The sequence below is a fragment of the Anolis carolinensis genome, chromosome 1 (assembly GCF_035594765.1).
Source record: "Anolis carolinensis isolate JA03-04 chromosome 1, rAnoCar3.1.pri, whole genome shotgun sequence".
Lineage (NCBI taxonomy): Eukaryota > Metazoa > Chordata > Lepidosauria > Squamata > Dactyloidae > Anolis > Anolis carolinensis.
Genome location: NC_085841.1, coordinates 8,060,862 through 8,076,607, shown reverse-complemented (window position 1 = coordinate 8,076,607; position 15,746 = coordinate 8,060,862). Strand labels below are relative to the sequence as shown.

Here is a 15,746-nt window from a genome sequence, read left to right as displayed (position 1 = left end):
CAGGACTCGTGCATAACTTACATATTTTTTTTTTTACCGGGGTAAAGGACAGGTGTTGGCATGATTGTACACAAAGAGGTGTCTTTAATCACATTTTATGGGAATGTGAAAGAGTACAGGCACTGGAGAATGATTGATGGAGAAATTAATAGAATGTTAAATCTTCAAATAATAATGGCCAATAGAAATGTATTACATGCAAGGATACCAGGAGTGTATAATGGGCAGAAGGAAAGAGTAGTTGACAAATTAATAGCGTGTGCGCAAATTGTTTTACTGAGAAGTTACAAATGTAAAACAAAGTGGACTTTGACAAATTATATAGTTAATATGTTAAATGTGGAAATAACAAATTGTAAATTGAAGAATATAGATAAAATAGAAAATGTTATAATAATGAAGAGTATGTGGGATCCAATTAGGAATTACTTAGAGAATATATTAAGAGTGGAAAAATTGAGATTAAGACTAATATTTCAAATGTAATTTCTTTAGTTTATTGTATAAACTGTACAATGGGAGGATGGGAATGGGGTAAAACAAAATAAATACCAATAAATAAATAATTTAATAATAATAATAATAATAATAATAATAATAATAATAATAATAATAATAAGCTGTTTTGGAGTTAAGTTATGCTGTAGGTGGCTAAACAGTGGAAAGCATCAACGTTCTTTACATGATGGGATCAAATTATCAAATTCTCTCTCTTAGTAAACATTAGATTCTACCAACACATCCTATATATGTTGTGCTTTGTCCTGAGTCACCTTTGGAGTGAAAAGGGAGGAATATAAATGTTTAAAATAAATAAATAATAAATACATTTTCCTTATCTTTCAATCTGTTTTTTTTTTTTTTGGATCTTAAGGATAGTTTCGTTCAATTCCTTATATTTTCTGTTGCCCTTTGCCTTGGCTATCAGTTTTTCCCATTTTCTTTCCCATTTCCCGTTGGGGTATCCATTGGTATATTTATTTTTCCTGTCATGATGTAATCTTGAAGCATAAATATAAATATTCTTGCTGTTTTTGCACATCCAATTTTTTAATGTTCATTCCATCCAAGGAATGGATCTCCCTGTCTGCCTCCTTGTCAATTTTCTTAAGGGTTTTATTAATGAATCTTTTTTTGCTTCTGATTTGGAGATTAAAGGCAATTATTTAGATTTTAACATTATTAACCTTTCCTCATATCATTAGGAACCTACCCTCTGCATCCCTTATTATTTTCCCTATTTCCAAATTTAGTTCCTTTTTTAAATAAGGATAGCCACTCCTCAAGATTTGTTTGAGCCCCTGCATTTTATCTGAGTTTTCCACTTCTTAAAATGAAGCAATATAGTAATATTCTTCCTTTTATGTGTTTCCTGAAGAAGAGATATGTGGATTTGTTATTGATTTAGCAGTTTTTCTAGTTTTTCTTTCTTCCATAAAAAACCAAGACCATGGGGCTGGGCTGTGGTGCAGGCTGGTGAGCAGCCTGCTACACTAAATCACTCTGACCATGAGTCATGAGTTCGAGGCCAGCCCGTGGCGGGGTGAGCAGCCGTCAATTAAAAATAAAAAAATAGCCCCTGCTCGTTGCTGACCTAGCAACCCGAAAGATAGTTGCATCTATCAAGTAAGAAATAAGGTACCACTTATAAAGTGGGGAGGCAAAGTTTAACTAATTTATGAGATTGGGATGAGGAAGTGCCGTCACAGTGGATGATGAAGCAGCTGCTCCCCCCTGTGGCCAGAATCAAACATCCTCTCAGGAGAAGGTTAACTTGCCTCTGCGTCTGTCTCTGTCTCAGTTCTATGTGTATATGGGCATTGCATGTTTGCCCTATATGTATATAATGTGATCCGCCCTGAGTCCCCTTTGTGGTGATAAGGGCAGAATATAAATACTGTAAATAAATAAATAAATAAATTTAGGTTGTTTCTATCTACATGAAGGGGCAAAGATGTAAAAATACTCCTCTTAATCCAAAGTCAAAAGCAGGAGGTCCCCTTCTGTGGCCCCTGGTCTAAAAACACCTCTTCTCGGCTCCATGCTGGGTTTAAAAAAACATACATGAAATGTTTGAATACTAAGCTTTTGTACAATATATGTCTTGTGGCATGCCTTTTGCGTTGGTGGGAGCCCAACAATTTTTTTAGTAATCCCGTCAACAAAGTACTGAGAGAATGCTTGTATCAGGGAGTAATGGTGTGCCTTGATGACATTCTCATTTATTCAAAAAACATGAATTGACTGAGAAGAGTTCTGAAAAATATGTTACACAACAAACTGAATGCTAATATATATAAAGATAAAGGTTGTCCCCTGACATTAAGTGTAGTCATGTCCAAATCTGGGGGTTGGTGCTCATCTCCATTTCTAAGCCAAAGAACCGGCGTTGTCCATAGATGCCTCCATGGAGGGCTCCATTAATATTCCTCTCTCTCTCTCTCTCTCTCTCTCTCTCTATATATATATATATATATATATATATATATATATATACTAAAGAAAAATAGAACTATTTGGGTAAGTGTTTGCCAAATGCCAAATTTAGAATGACAGAAAAATGGTAGGTGTCCAAAAACCTAGTGATTTAGTTCTGAGCCAATTTTAAAACACCGTGACCTTCAGCAACCATTTGTTTTTCAGCTGAATGTGATTAACATTCAGGGAGGGGGAGGTGAAAAGGGTGATTTATGGCTCTATGTTTATCTGCCATGCAAATTTACCATGATGGAATGTAACTGGCTGAAAAAGTAAGCCACAGCTATAAAATTTGCACTAGAAATCTGGAGAAATTTTCTTGAAGGACATGCAAGTTTAAAGTTTACACTGGTCATCATAATTTTGAAGTCCTAATGACCCCAAGAATGCTCAACCCAAAAACAGTTGCAGTAGATAAAGTCTTTTATGAATTTTACTTTGAACTAAAACATTTCCCTAGAAGAAAGAATGTTCTGTCAGATAGCCTATCTAGATTAGCACAACATGAAAGCCAAAGAAGAGGTGGTGGACACTCTGTTCACATCCAAACAACTGGGAGGAAAAATGATTTATAGTGCCAGAAGTCATTCACCAGACATTGCAGCAAAACATCAACACTGACTAGTGGCTCTGGGCTCACAAAATTGCTCACATGCAGAGATGGTGTGTGTCTAAAAGTAGACAGAGTTCATATTTCCACTAAACCAATGGGGAAAAATTAATGCCAATGCCATGGTGCGAAAATGACAGGACATTTTGTTTTCTTAAAAACATGACATCTCATTAGAAGACAGAACTGGTGCCTGGAACTCAAATGCTACATGAATGAATGTATCCTAGCATCTTGTACATATCATGACAAAAAGGTAAGAGGCAAACCCTCAGGGTTATTGCTGCTGCTGGAGGCACCACAGAAACGGGAATTATATAAATATGGACTTTGTTGTAGATCTCAAATCATAGCAGTGAAAAACAATCATTTGTATCCTAACAGACCTATTTCCTAAACAAGCACCTTTTATTATATGCAAGACTGTTCCAGGGTAAAGGTAAAGGTTTTCCCCTGACATTAATTCTAGTTGTATCCGACTCTGGGGGTTGATGCTCATCTTCATTTTTAAGCCAAAGAGCTGGCATTGTGCATAAATACCTCCAAGGTCATGTGGCCGGCATGACTGCCTGGAGCGCCGTTACCTTCCCGCTGGAGTGGTCCCTATTGATCTACTCACATTTGCATGTTTTCGAACTGTTAGGTTGGCAGGAGCTGGGGCTAACAGCAGGTGCTCATTCCGCTCCTGGGATTTGAACCTGGCACCTTTTGGTCCACAAATTCAGCAGCTCAGCGCTTTAATGCACTGTGCCACCAGGGTTGAGAACCACTTTAAATCCAGTTTTTGACTCTTGCAGAATTCTGAGGCTTGTAGTTTAGGGAGGGGCCTTTAAACTGCTCAGGCAGACAGGACCTGGGTCCATGGTCTAGTGTGATGAGGCAGAAAGTAAAGTTGTACCTGTTGTATTTTTCCAGACAATTGCACATTGCACATAGATCAACGCCATGTAGTACACATTCTTCTTTGGAAGTTTTTTAACAGGCTGGTTGGCTCTCTGTTAAGAGTTCTTTAACTGGATGGCAGAATGGAGTTGGACTGCATGACCGTTGTGACCTCTTTCAACTTTTGATGGTTCATGGCTGTACTGGCATATTTGGTTATGTATTTAGTTGTACATTTGGCAGTATTTAAATTACATCATGTTACAGTTTATTGTAAACGTTATTTCACACAATATTTGATTTTCGATTTAGAAGTTAATATGTAGCCACCTCCCTAAGTCACTCCTTATAGAGCTTACTTTCCGGACCAGGTTGTTATCTGGAGCAAATTATAAGGAGAGGACTACTCCTCTATTGAAACAGCTCCACTGGCTGCTGATAAATGTCCGATCCCAATTCAAAGTGCTGGTTATTACCTATAAAGTCCTAAACGGTTCAGGTCCTGCCTATCTTTGTGACCGCATCTCCTATTATGTACCAGCATGAACTTTACGATCCACCGGGGAGGCCCTTCTCTCACTCCCCCTATTGTCTCAAACGCGTTTGGTGGGCATGAAGAAAAGGGCCTTTTCAGTTGTGGCTCCCCGACTCTGGAACTCCCTTCCGAAAGAAATCAGACTAGTGCCCACGTGAACCTCCTTCAGGAAAGATCTGAAAACCTGTTTTTCTCAAACCATTTTTAATTAAGAAGAACATCAAAGTGAGCCCCTACTGCTTTTTATTCCAACACTTTGCACCTTATTGCTATACCATTCCACTAGAAGTTATAATGCATTGCACCTTGTTAACCTTATTCAGAAGATTGAAGTACCAACTATAGCGCTTCAGGGCATTGAACATGTTTTAATTGTTTTTTAATTGTTGTTGTTGTATGCTTTTTTTGATGTATTTATTGCTGTGTTTGAATTTGTTTTTACTGTTGTATTTTTATATTGTTTGGGCATGGTCCCTTTTGTAAGCCACCCCGAGTCCCCTTGGGGATATGGGGCAGGATATAAGAATAAATTGTTGTTGTTGTTGTTGTTGTTGTTGTTGTTGTTGTTGTTGTTGTTGTTATATTTTATGACACAGCAAACAAGATAGATATGCTGGATTTCGTATCACAAAATCACAAGTCGAACACTTTCCAAGTGTCTAGGACTGTGTGATGTATTTTCGGATGATGTGCACAGATCCCAGTAGGGTGGCCTTTTTTAGTTGGCAGATCGTAATTTTGTCAATGTCTGTAATTTTGTCAATGCCGGCTGAGATCTTTTGGCACAACACCCAATATTATTATTATTATTATTATTATTATTATTATTATTATTATTATTATTATTACCATTTTGTTCCTGCTCCTCTGTATGTGTTGCATCTTGTCAATATTCTTCTTGAACTGTGATCTTAAACTTTAGCCCTTGTACATTAAAGCAATTGTGCAAACTGACATAACAGGGCAACCATGAGCTGAGGTCATAATAGGGCAGCAATGAATACAACAAGAAGGAGGCAATTGTGATACAAGGCTAAGGGGATGGGCAAGGAGGCCTGATGTAGTCTCAGCCCAGATGAAGTGCCTGGACATCAACAAAGCATCACAGGAGATTCAACCTGGTACGTGTGGCCACTATTATAGTAGATATGGGTTCAGCCCACAACATAATGCTTAGTGACCAAACTAGACCCGAATTATTTGGTTACCTATGTCCTTCTTCATCCATTAATTGTTCCATACTCATGACCTCTATGGTCGTGGGACTATTGCTGTGTAGCTTACCTCAACCTACTTTATTCTATGGTGAGAAAGCAATCGATTTTTCTGGCAATCGAAGCAGGGGTGAATGTCATATTTGGGAAGAGTCATTGGTTCCCATTCCATGGCTACTTTCCAAGAAAATAGGCAAATATGTCACAAATGTGTTACTAATTCTTGGTACACTGAGAAGCAAATGTACCAAGATCAAATAACTACATCAGATAACTTAAGAAACACTGCTTTCCATATTCCATGATCTAATCAGTTTTGTTCTTCCATGCAAGACCTGATCAGACCTGATCAAAATATTGGTGGAATTCTTTGTACTCTGATGTTCATGTTATGAGGAACACCTCATTATTATATAAAAAGCTTCTGAGGAATAGAAAAGTCACAGTTATACTGTCTCTACCCACTCACTCTGTTTTTTCTTGCAGGGACAGAACAAATGCTACTATTTCCCATTCTGGTGCTATGAAGCCCTGCTATGTATTTGCCATCATTCTAATTTTGGGACTTAATTTTACTTCAGGTAAGTAATTGCTGGTATCCTAGATGGAGCATTACCTATAAAGTCAATTTCAGGCATCACAATTGTAACAGTGAAGTTGCATATATGGTGTCATCTCCCATAGATGGTTGATGGCACATTATGGACAGAGTCGAGGGCTGTAGACAAGGAGGAGGGGTTAGGGGTTCAACCCCCCCCCCCAAATAATAATATTTCAGGGGTTTTTTTTAAAGAAATTTACTCATAAATCTTAACTGGTTAGCCAAATCCTCACGAGTGTCCACTGAAGTTTATCTGTCTTGAGTGTCCATTGAAGTGTTTTGATGGAGCCTGATTTCTAAATTATTTTGTGTTTATTTATTTATTTACAGTATTTAGATTCCGCCCTTCTCACCCCGAAGGGGACTCAGGGCGGATCACATTATGTACATATAGGGCAAACATTCAATGCCCATAAACACATCGAGACAGAGACAACAGACAGACAGACGCAGAGGCAATTTAACCTTCTCCCGAGGGGAAGTTCGATTCTGGCCACAGGGGGGAGCAGCTGCTTCATCATCCACTCTGATGGCACTTCCTCACTTCCTCATTCCAACATTGTAAATTAGTTAAACTTGCCTCCCCACTTTTTTTATAAGTGGTACCTTATTTCCTACTTGATAGATGCAACTATCATTCGGGTTGCTAGATCAGCAATGAGCAGGGGCTATATTTTATTTTTAATTGATGGGTGCTCACCCTGCCACGGGCTGGCCTCGAACTCATGACCTCATGGTCAGAGTGATTTATTGCCGCAGCTGTTTACCAGCCTGCGCCACAGCCTGGTGTTATGGAACTACTCTTCATAATTCGCTAAAAAAAAAGGTTTCAACCCATCCCCAAAATTTTTTTCCTGGCTATAGCCCTGTCAGAATCCCACTAGTGTTTTACACAACACATCACCTACCAATGTGCTTCCAGAGAATAGTCATTCCCTCTCCTTTGAGACTTTCTGGAAGTCAATAGAAGCAAAGGAACATTTGCAATAAAAAAGGAAGGTTTTTTTAAATATATAGTCAGCCTTTTACGGATAATTCCCAGGGTACATCTGCTATATTTATACTTTGTAACTTTTCCTTATCATTTCAAAATAAAGGAGAAATACACACTTCACCCCGGTGGCGAAATGTGTTAAAGCACTGAGCTGCTGAACTTGCAGACCAAAAGGTCCCAGGTTCAAACCCCAGGAGCGGAGTGAGCGCCTGCTGTTAGCTCCAGCTTCTGCCAACCTAGCAGTTTGAAAAAAATGCCAATGTGAGTAGATCAATAGGTACTGCTCCAGCAGGAAGGTAATGGCACTCCATGCAGTCATGCTGGCCACATGACCTTGGAGGTGTCTACGGACAATGCCGGCTCTTCGGCTTAGAAATGGAAATGATCACCAACCCCCAGAGTCAGACATGACTGGACTTAATGTCAGACATGACTGGACCTTTACCTTTTACTGTATACATTCATGTATATGTTGACCTCAGGTATAAGTCAAGGGTAGGTTCTGTAGCAAAAATTATGGATTTTGATATGATATGTAGATAAGCTTAGGATCATTCCAGATAACAGGGAAAGCAGTACAGTTGCCCCGGGGGGCTCCTAATAGCCTCCACCAGCTGCTACGACATTCATTTTACTGCCAGATATTCAAAAAGGTCAGAAGCTATCATGCAGTAGAAAGAGTGGAGGGTACTTCTTCTGGGTTCTCCTTGAACAGACTAAGCTCTCTTCTTTCATCACACTAATAGAGAAGGAGATGGTTCCTTTTCTGATAACATTTGAGATATAGTACTTACATTGATTCATGGGTAGGTTGCTCCAGATTTCTTGGGCTGAGTTTTAACTTAAATTTCTAGGCATATACCTGATTATATATTGTAATGTAAGGACTGTGTGTTGTCAAAGGCTTTCATGGCTGGGATCACAGGGTTGTTGTATGTTTTCCAGGCTGTATGGCCATGTTCCAGAAGTATTCTCTCCTGGCGTTTCGCCCACATCTATGGCAGGCATCCTCAGAGGTTGTGAGGTACAACCTCTGAGGATGCCTGCCATAGATGTGGTCAAAACGACAGGAGAGAATACCTCTGGAACATGGCCATACAGCCTGGAAAACATACAACAACCCAATGTAAAGACCCTTCAAGACAGGTTCTATATCCCAGGATCTGATCCCAGGTTTTCTGCTTTGAACTGGATTATATGAGTCAGCACTGCCAGGTCATCTGGGATAAACAAAAAACCTGGGATCAGATCCTGGGATAGGGGGCCTGTCTGGAAGGGCCCACAGTTGTCATAATGAGGGTAAGAATAAGATTTTTTTAAAGAAAGAATGCTAGCATATGGGTATTATAGGACAATCAGGGACTTTTCCTGCCCTCCAAAGCTCTGATTTTTACAAATAGCTACAATTAACCGATTGTTCCCACCAATTATTATAAAGGTAAAGGTTTCCCCTGACGTTAAGTCCAGTCATGTCTGACTCTGGGGGTTGGTGCTCATCTCCATTTCTAAGCCGAAGAGCTGGCGTCGTCCATAGACACCTCCAAGGTCATGTGACCGGCATGACTGCATGGAGCGCCGTTACCTTCCCACCAGAGTGGTACCTATTGATCTACTCACATTGGCATGTTTTTGAACTGCTAGGTTGGCAGGAGCTGGGGCTAACAGTGGGTGCTCATTCCGCACCTGGGATTTGAACCTGGCACCTTTTGGTCCGCAAGTTCAGCGCTTTAACACACTGAGCCACCAGGGGCCCCATTTATGTAGAATAGTCCTAATTATTTCAATATTATTATTGTGATGAAATTAGGATGTGTGTTGAAATCTGAGTATTTACTTAAACACACATTTGCTAAAATGTTCTCTCTAGGTCCTCCAGCATGATTATGATTATGATTATTATTTTATTATGACACAGCAAACAAGATAGATATGCTGGATTTCGTATCACACAATCACAAGTTGAACTATTATTATTATTATTATTATTATTAATTTATTTATTTACAGTATTTCTATTCCGCCCTTCTCACCCCGAAGGGGACTCAGGGCAGATTACAATGAACATATATTTGGCAAACATTCAATGCCATCAGACAAAAAACATACAGTATAGACACACACAGAGGCATTTAATATTCCAGCTTCACGATTCTGGCCACAGCATGACTATATAGTCAACTTGTTTTGCACTGGAGACTCCGAAGGTTAACAGCAAGGAGTTCTCTCAGGATCCTGTGAGAGTCCTGTACCTGTAACCTCTGAAAATATGATTTGTGTGCATCTGTTCAGAAGCAAGCTTTATTGGTTGGACGGATGAAATGCAAACACTGGAGGATCTTAGCTGTGAAAATTGAACCCTGAATTCAATGCACTTTTCCATCTGATTGATTAAATGCCCTTTTGTTTTGGCATTTAAAGAAATACTTTCAAATTGTAAAAGTCTAATATGTTACCGTCAACTTCCAGATCATACATTTATTTATTTATTTATTTACAGTATTTATATTCCGCCCTTCTCACCCCGAAGGGGACTCAGGGCGGATCACATTACACATTTAGGCAAACATTCAATGCCTTTTAACATAGAACAAAGACAAGACAAACATAGGCTCCGAGCGGGCCTCGAACTCATGACCTCCTGGTCAGAGTGATTCATTGCAGCTGGTTTCAGCTGGCTTGCTCTCCAGCCTGCGCCACAGCCCGGGCCTTTTAAAAACAAGGAATTTTCTTAGCCTAAAATGGTATCATTAGGAGATTGAACCATGGCAAAACTAGACTATGGCCCCAACCCCCAGGTGTATTTTGGGCATTTGGGTTGAGTCCCCCACCCCCACCCCGAAACAATAATTCAAAGAAAAGCATTTGAGAAGCCCTGTGGGGGAGAAGAACAGTTCTGTGTCCCTGGGTCACATTGTCTCCACGATCTTTCTACCCAAACCATGCTGCCTCTAAGGGTGTCTCCAATCCCACCAACATATCTCAGCATAGTGGGGGAACATTATTTCCAACTGTAATAGAACCAACAAAATATGCTTTTTAATGGGATATTAATAATATTTCCACCATCTTTAGTTTTGTGTATTTCTCAGTTTGTCTATTTTTGTGGTGCTTTTTATTACAGAAACAGTATTCTATTCCAGAACTCCAGAGGAATGTCTTTTTCTTGGAGGGGTCTGTAAGACTTTATTTTGTCCCCTAGTCTACAATAGATCTGGAAGGTGTTCAAAACACAAACCTTGCTGCACACCAACACTGTCTGCATATTCATATCTGAAACGGTGAGGATGATGTTCCTAATTTTGACGGCCATGGGAGAGCAGTAGCTTCTTGCAGTGGTTAACATTTTAGTTGCTATCTGAGATTTTAACAGGAGAACACCTGGGAAGGAAATTTATTTATTTATTATTATTTATTTACAGTATTTATATTCCGCCCTTCTCACCCCGAAGGGGACTCAGGGCGGATCACATTACACATATAAGGCAAACATTCAGTGCCTTGACATAGAACAAAGACAGAGACAAACGCAGGTTCAGAGCTGGCCTCGAACTCATGACCTCTTGGTCAGAGTGATTTGTTGCAGCTGGCTGCAGCTGGCTGCAGCTGGCTGCTCACCAGCCTGCGCCACAGCCCGGGAAATGGAGTAGTAGGGGAAAGTAGGGGAGTGGAACATTTTTTTCAAAAATTTATTTGCTTTTTATCCTTGGGTATTTTTAGATGAGAGTTTTCTTTTTTTAAAAAAAAAAATGACCTAGCTCAGTGTTTCTCATCTTGTAGGTCCCAGGTGTTCTGGTCTACAACTCCCAGAAATCCCAGTGAATTTACCACCTGTTAGGATTTCTGGGAGTTGAAGGCCAAAACATCTGGGGACCCACGGGTTGAGAATCACTGACCTAGTTGGAAAGGGAATGTTACATATCTACAGGAACATGTAGATTTTGGAATCATAGTTGGAAAGGACCCAAGGGTCATCCAGTCCAATCCCATTCTACCATGCAGGAAAGCCCAATCAAAGCAGTCCTGACAGATGGCCATCCAGTCTGTTTAAAAACATCCAAAGCAGATGCCACTACACTCCAAAGTAACAGATTCCACTATTGAACAGATTTTAATGTTTTAAAATATTTTTATTAAACAACACATAGAAGAAAAAGAGAAGAAAAAGAAAGAAGAGAAAAAAGGAAAGAGGGTATTGTAGGAGGGAGATACAATACTTTTTTCTTTATTTATTTAAAACTGATTATATAAAATATTATTAAATTAATCTAAAAAATGGAATGTGGGGGAACGAAAGGTAAAAAAAGAGGGAAAGACAAATGGGATCTAACAGACAGGGGTAATTGTTGACTTCTAAACTCTTCCTCTTGGGATAAGTCCTTGGTAGTTGTCTTTCTTTCTTAACCTTCTTTATATTTGTCTTTACTCAAATGAACATTTTCCTGTTTTATAAGTTTGTACAGTCTTTAAAACATGTCCAATCCATTTTTTAAAATTGGACTAGCTTGATAATTTTTAAATGATATGTTAAAATGTCCATATTCATAATGTCCGTGATTTTTATAATCCAATCTTCCATACTATGTTTTTCTTTGTTCTTCCATTTTTTTGCATATTCTATTCTTGCTGTGGTAGTGAAATATGTAAATAATTTATCTTGATTTTTATTAAAAGTCAAATCTGTCATATCTAATAAAAAGTATTCTGGTTTCATTGGGAATTTCATTTTTAATTTTTTAAAATTTATTTTCTTCTTTGCATGTCCACCACATATGATAAAAAGTGCCTACATGTTTTTCGCATTTCCAACAATTCAGTTGTACATTTTTATAATATTTTGCAAATTTGTTCAGTGTCATATATTATTGATATTGCATCTTGTACCAATTTTCCTTTAAATCATAGGAGTATGTATACTTTAATTTCTTATTCCAACATTTTTCCCAATCTTCCATTTTTATATTATGTTCGATATTGGCAGCCCATTCAACCATCCAGTCCTTTACTTGCTCCATTTCTGTTGACCATTACAGTAGAGTTTTATATATTTTTGTAATCAATTTTTTGTCAATTCCTTATTATTTTATCCCATATTGAGTCCTTATCTGAGAAATCTAGTTGTTTGTCTTTATTAAAATAGTCTTTTAATTGTATATATTGGAATCAGGCTACATTTTTGTATTTTGATTTTAATTCCTCTTGTGACTTTAGGAAGTAAGTGTCCGATTGCTTTTTTAGGATTTCCTCATAGGTTGGCCAATTGTCCCACTCTAATTCTCTTCTTTGTTGGGCTTCCGTAGGAGATAACCACAATGGTGTTTTTTTAAATTAAATCTTCTTTTATAGTTTTTCCAAATTTTTATTAATGATGATCTTATGAAATGATTTCCATTTTTTCTACTTTTCTCTTATCGTACCATAGATAACCATACCATCCGCTTCTTAAATCAAAACCTTCAAGTATTAATTTTTTTTGTCTAAACCAAATTACACCAATCTATCAGCCAGAGTAATCCTCATGAATCATGATATAATTTCAGATCTGGGAGTCCAAAGCCTCCACTTTTCTTATCATTGGTTAAATTTAAAAACTTTATTCTATTTTTCCCTTTACCAAATGAATTTCTTTATAGCCATATTCCATTTCCTGAAGATTTCTTTATTTCTTATAATAAAATTGTTTGAAAAACAAAGAGCATTTTTGGGAGTACATTCATTTTTAAAATTGATATTATTCCCATCAGAGAGAGCTGCGATTTTTTTTTCATTTTCCAATTCTTTTCCTATTTTTTTTCCATTGTTCTTCATAATTATTTTTAGATGTTGGGAACTTTTGGCTCTAATGATTATTCCCAAATATTTTTTCTTACTGACAACTTGTATTCCTGTTTTTTCTTGTAGTTCTTCTTGTTTCTTTTTGTTATGTTTTTTGTTAAAATCATTGTTTTAATTTTGTTTATTTTTATGCCCGAAACCATTCTGAATTCTTCTATTTTCGTTATCCAATTTTGTATAGTATCCATTGGATTTGATGCCGCTTAGTTCTTTATCTTCTCTTATATTCTTCAGTAATATTTCAAGAGACATTATAAATAGTAATACAACAATTTACTATAAAATCTTTGAAAAAGAATTAATGCCATTTTTAAAGAAGGTTATGAATCAAGCAATGCAGGAACAAAAGATCCCAGAATCCTGGAAAAAAGCAAATATTACAATGATACATAAAGAAGGGTCGGACCCGAGTGATGTTAAAAATTATAGATCAATCTCACTTCTAAATACAGACTATAAGATTTATGCTAATATTTTAGCCGATAGATTGAAGACATTCTTCTTAGATTAGATACAAGAACAAGCAGGGTTCCTCCCACGACGTCACATAAAAGACAACGTAAGAACAATAATTAATGTAATTGAGTACTATGAATGCTATAATCAGAAGAAATGTGCTCTGATAGCATGAGACCCTCAAAAGGCTTTTGACAATGTGAATTGGGTTTTTTTAACTACTTATGCAAGAATTAGATATGGGATATTTCTTTACAAAAGCCATAAAATCAATATACGAACAACAAGAAGCAAAGATTATAATAAATGGATTTGAACTGGAAAATTTCAGAATTAGTGAAGGAACAAGACAAGGTTGCCCATTATCTCCATTACTATTTATAATGTCCCTTGAGATCTTAATGTTCTTAATGGAATTTTTCTATAGTATGAGTCCATTGCTCTGTGTTCTTGTCTATGAAGCACATAGTATTACTTCCTTTCAAATATGTAAACATGTCTATCATGTCACCTAGGAGCCTTCTTTTCTCCAAGCTAAACACACCCAGCTCCCCAAGCTGCTCCATTTGGATTTGGCTTTCATACCTTTGATCATGATTGTCACCAGAACATGTTCCAGTTTGTCAAAATCTTTCTTATATTATGGTGCCCAGAAATGGACAGTGTATTCCAGGTGTGGTCTGGCAAAAGCAGAATATAGTGTACAATTACTTCCCTTAGTCTAGACACTAGACTCCCATTGATGCTGCTTAGAATCTCATTGGCTTTTTTAGCTACTAAGTCATAACACTGCTGATTCATGTTCTGCTTGTGATCTACTAAGATTCCTGGATTCCTTTCACATATATACTAATGGCAAACCATGTTTTGCCCATTCTATATATGCACATTTTTTCCTATAGCACTCTGAATGTCTCTCCACTGAAATTTGCTTTTTTAGTTTTGGCCCAGCTCTCTAATCTGTTATGGTCATTTTGGATTCTTAAATTAACAAAATGTGTTTGATTTCCCCTTGTCCTCATCAGTGGTCTTGCTATAACTAGATATTATGGGTCCTAAAAAGAATCAGAGGGCTCTTAGAGTGTAGCTACACTGTATCCCTTGCCTTTGCCCCAAATGGAACAAAGCTTATTTAATTCATGAAAAACTTGCAATTCTTACCGGAATATGTTGTGCCCCATCTCGAGCCATAAGGAGAGGCGAGAAATAAATAAATAGGAACAACCAGAAGTTAACTTATGGTGAGTCTGGGTTTTCCTGCCTGTATAAACATTGTTCCAGGTCTACATCTATACTGTTGCATTAATGTAGTTTCATACTACTTTATATGCTATAGTTTAATGGTAAAATTATGACTCCTTTGATTTCATAGTAAGCTCCTACTTCTGCAATTGCCTTAGCTAGTAATAAATTAACCCTGAATGACCACATATTGCTTTATTTTTCTTGCCAGTCGTCACCCAAAAGTGATACATGGAATACGCTGAGAGCAGTTCTAATCATTAGAAGAGCTCTTCTTTAGAAGAAATGGAAAATGGCCAAATATTTGTTCTGTAATTTTCAACGTTCCTTGGAAGATGCCAGACCTCTCAATTATAAGGCATTTGGATGAAAGGGCAGCACCTAGTACCACATCTCTCCTTGAAGACCTGGAAGTTCTTGCTTTATTACCAACTCTTCATTGTGGTATTTTCACTAGTAGAAGAATGAGAAATAGATCTTGTGATCTGCCTGAATGAAAATCTAAAAAAGAAAAAAAAATTACCAGTGAACTGATTTTGAATGATGGTCTCCCTATTTATTTAGGTCTACACCATCTTAAAAAAAAACACAACAAGCTGCTTTACACAGAATGATACCATTGCTCCATCTGTTTCATTCTTTCTAGCTCAGCCAAAAAGTTTGCCAAAGTTAGAATCATAGAATTCTAGGACTGGAAGAGATTCCTGGGGGCTATCCATTCCAACCCTCTCCATATACATTGAAGTACTCCTGAAGGATGGTGCTCCAGGACCTCTTCACATGGGGCAAAATAGCCCGTTTTGCTGCTTTTAGTCATGGTTTGGATGGGGCCTGATGGCTGCTATCAAACAATGCATGGCAGGCCCTGCACACATTCCTTCAGAAGTGGAGGCGAAGCACCA

The 15,746-nt window shown here is 37.7% G+C and overlaps 2 long non-coding RNA genes across 4 annotated transcripts in view; one reads left to right on the top strand and one right to left on the bottom strand.

Annotated features, from left to right (window-relative positions):
• LOC134296030 (uncharacterized) overlaps positions 1-5,450 on the bottom strand; it is a 28,644-nt gene extending 23,194 nt beyond the window's left edge. Inside the window, exon 1 of one of the 2 annotated variants that reach the window (XR_010002589.1) lies at positions 5,355-5,450. This is a non-coding gene — a long non-coding RNA (uncharacterized LOC134296030). The remainder of the gene's footprint in view (positions 1-5,354) is intronic. The other variant, XR_010002593.1, reaches the window with a different exon arrangement.
• LOC100562103 (uncharacterized) lies at positions 3,184-15,378 on the top strand. 2 transcript variants are annotated; one of them, XR_507154.2, is made up of 4 exons: positions 3,184-3,344; positions 6,206-6,300; positions 10,436-10,592; positions 15,056-15,378. It is a non-coding gene; the product is annotated as an uncharacterized LOC100562103 (long non-coding RNA). The 2 variants fall into 2 exon arrangements; XR_010002572.1 differs by lacking the exon at positions 3,184-3,344 and adding an exon at positions 5,477-5,626.
• Positions 15,379-15,746: the final 368 nt, after the last annotated feature.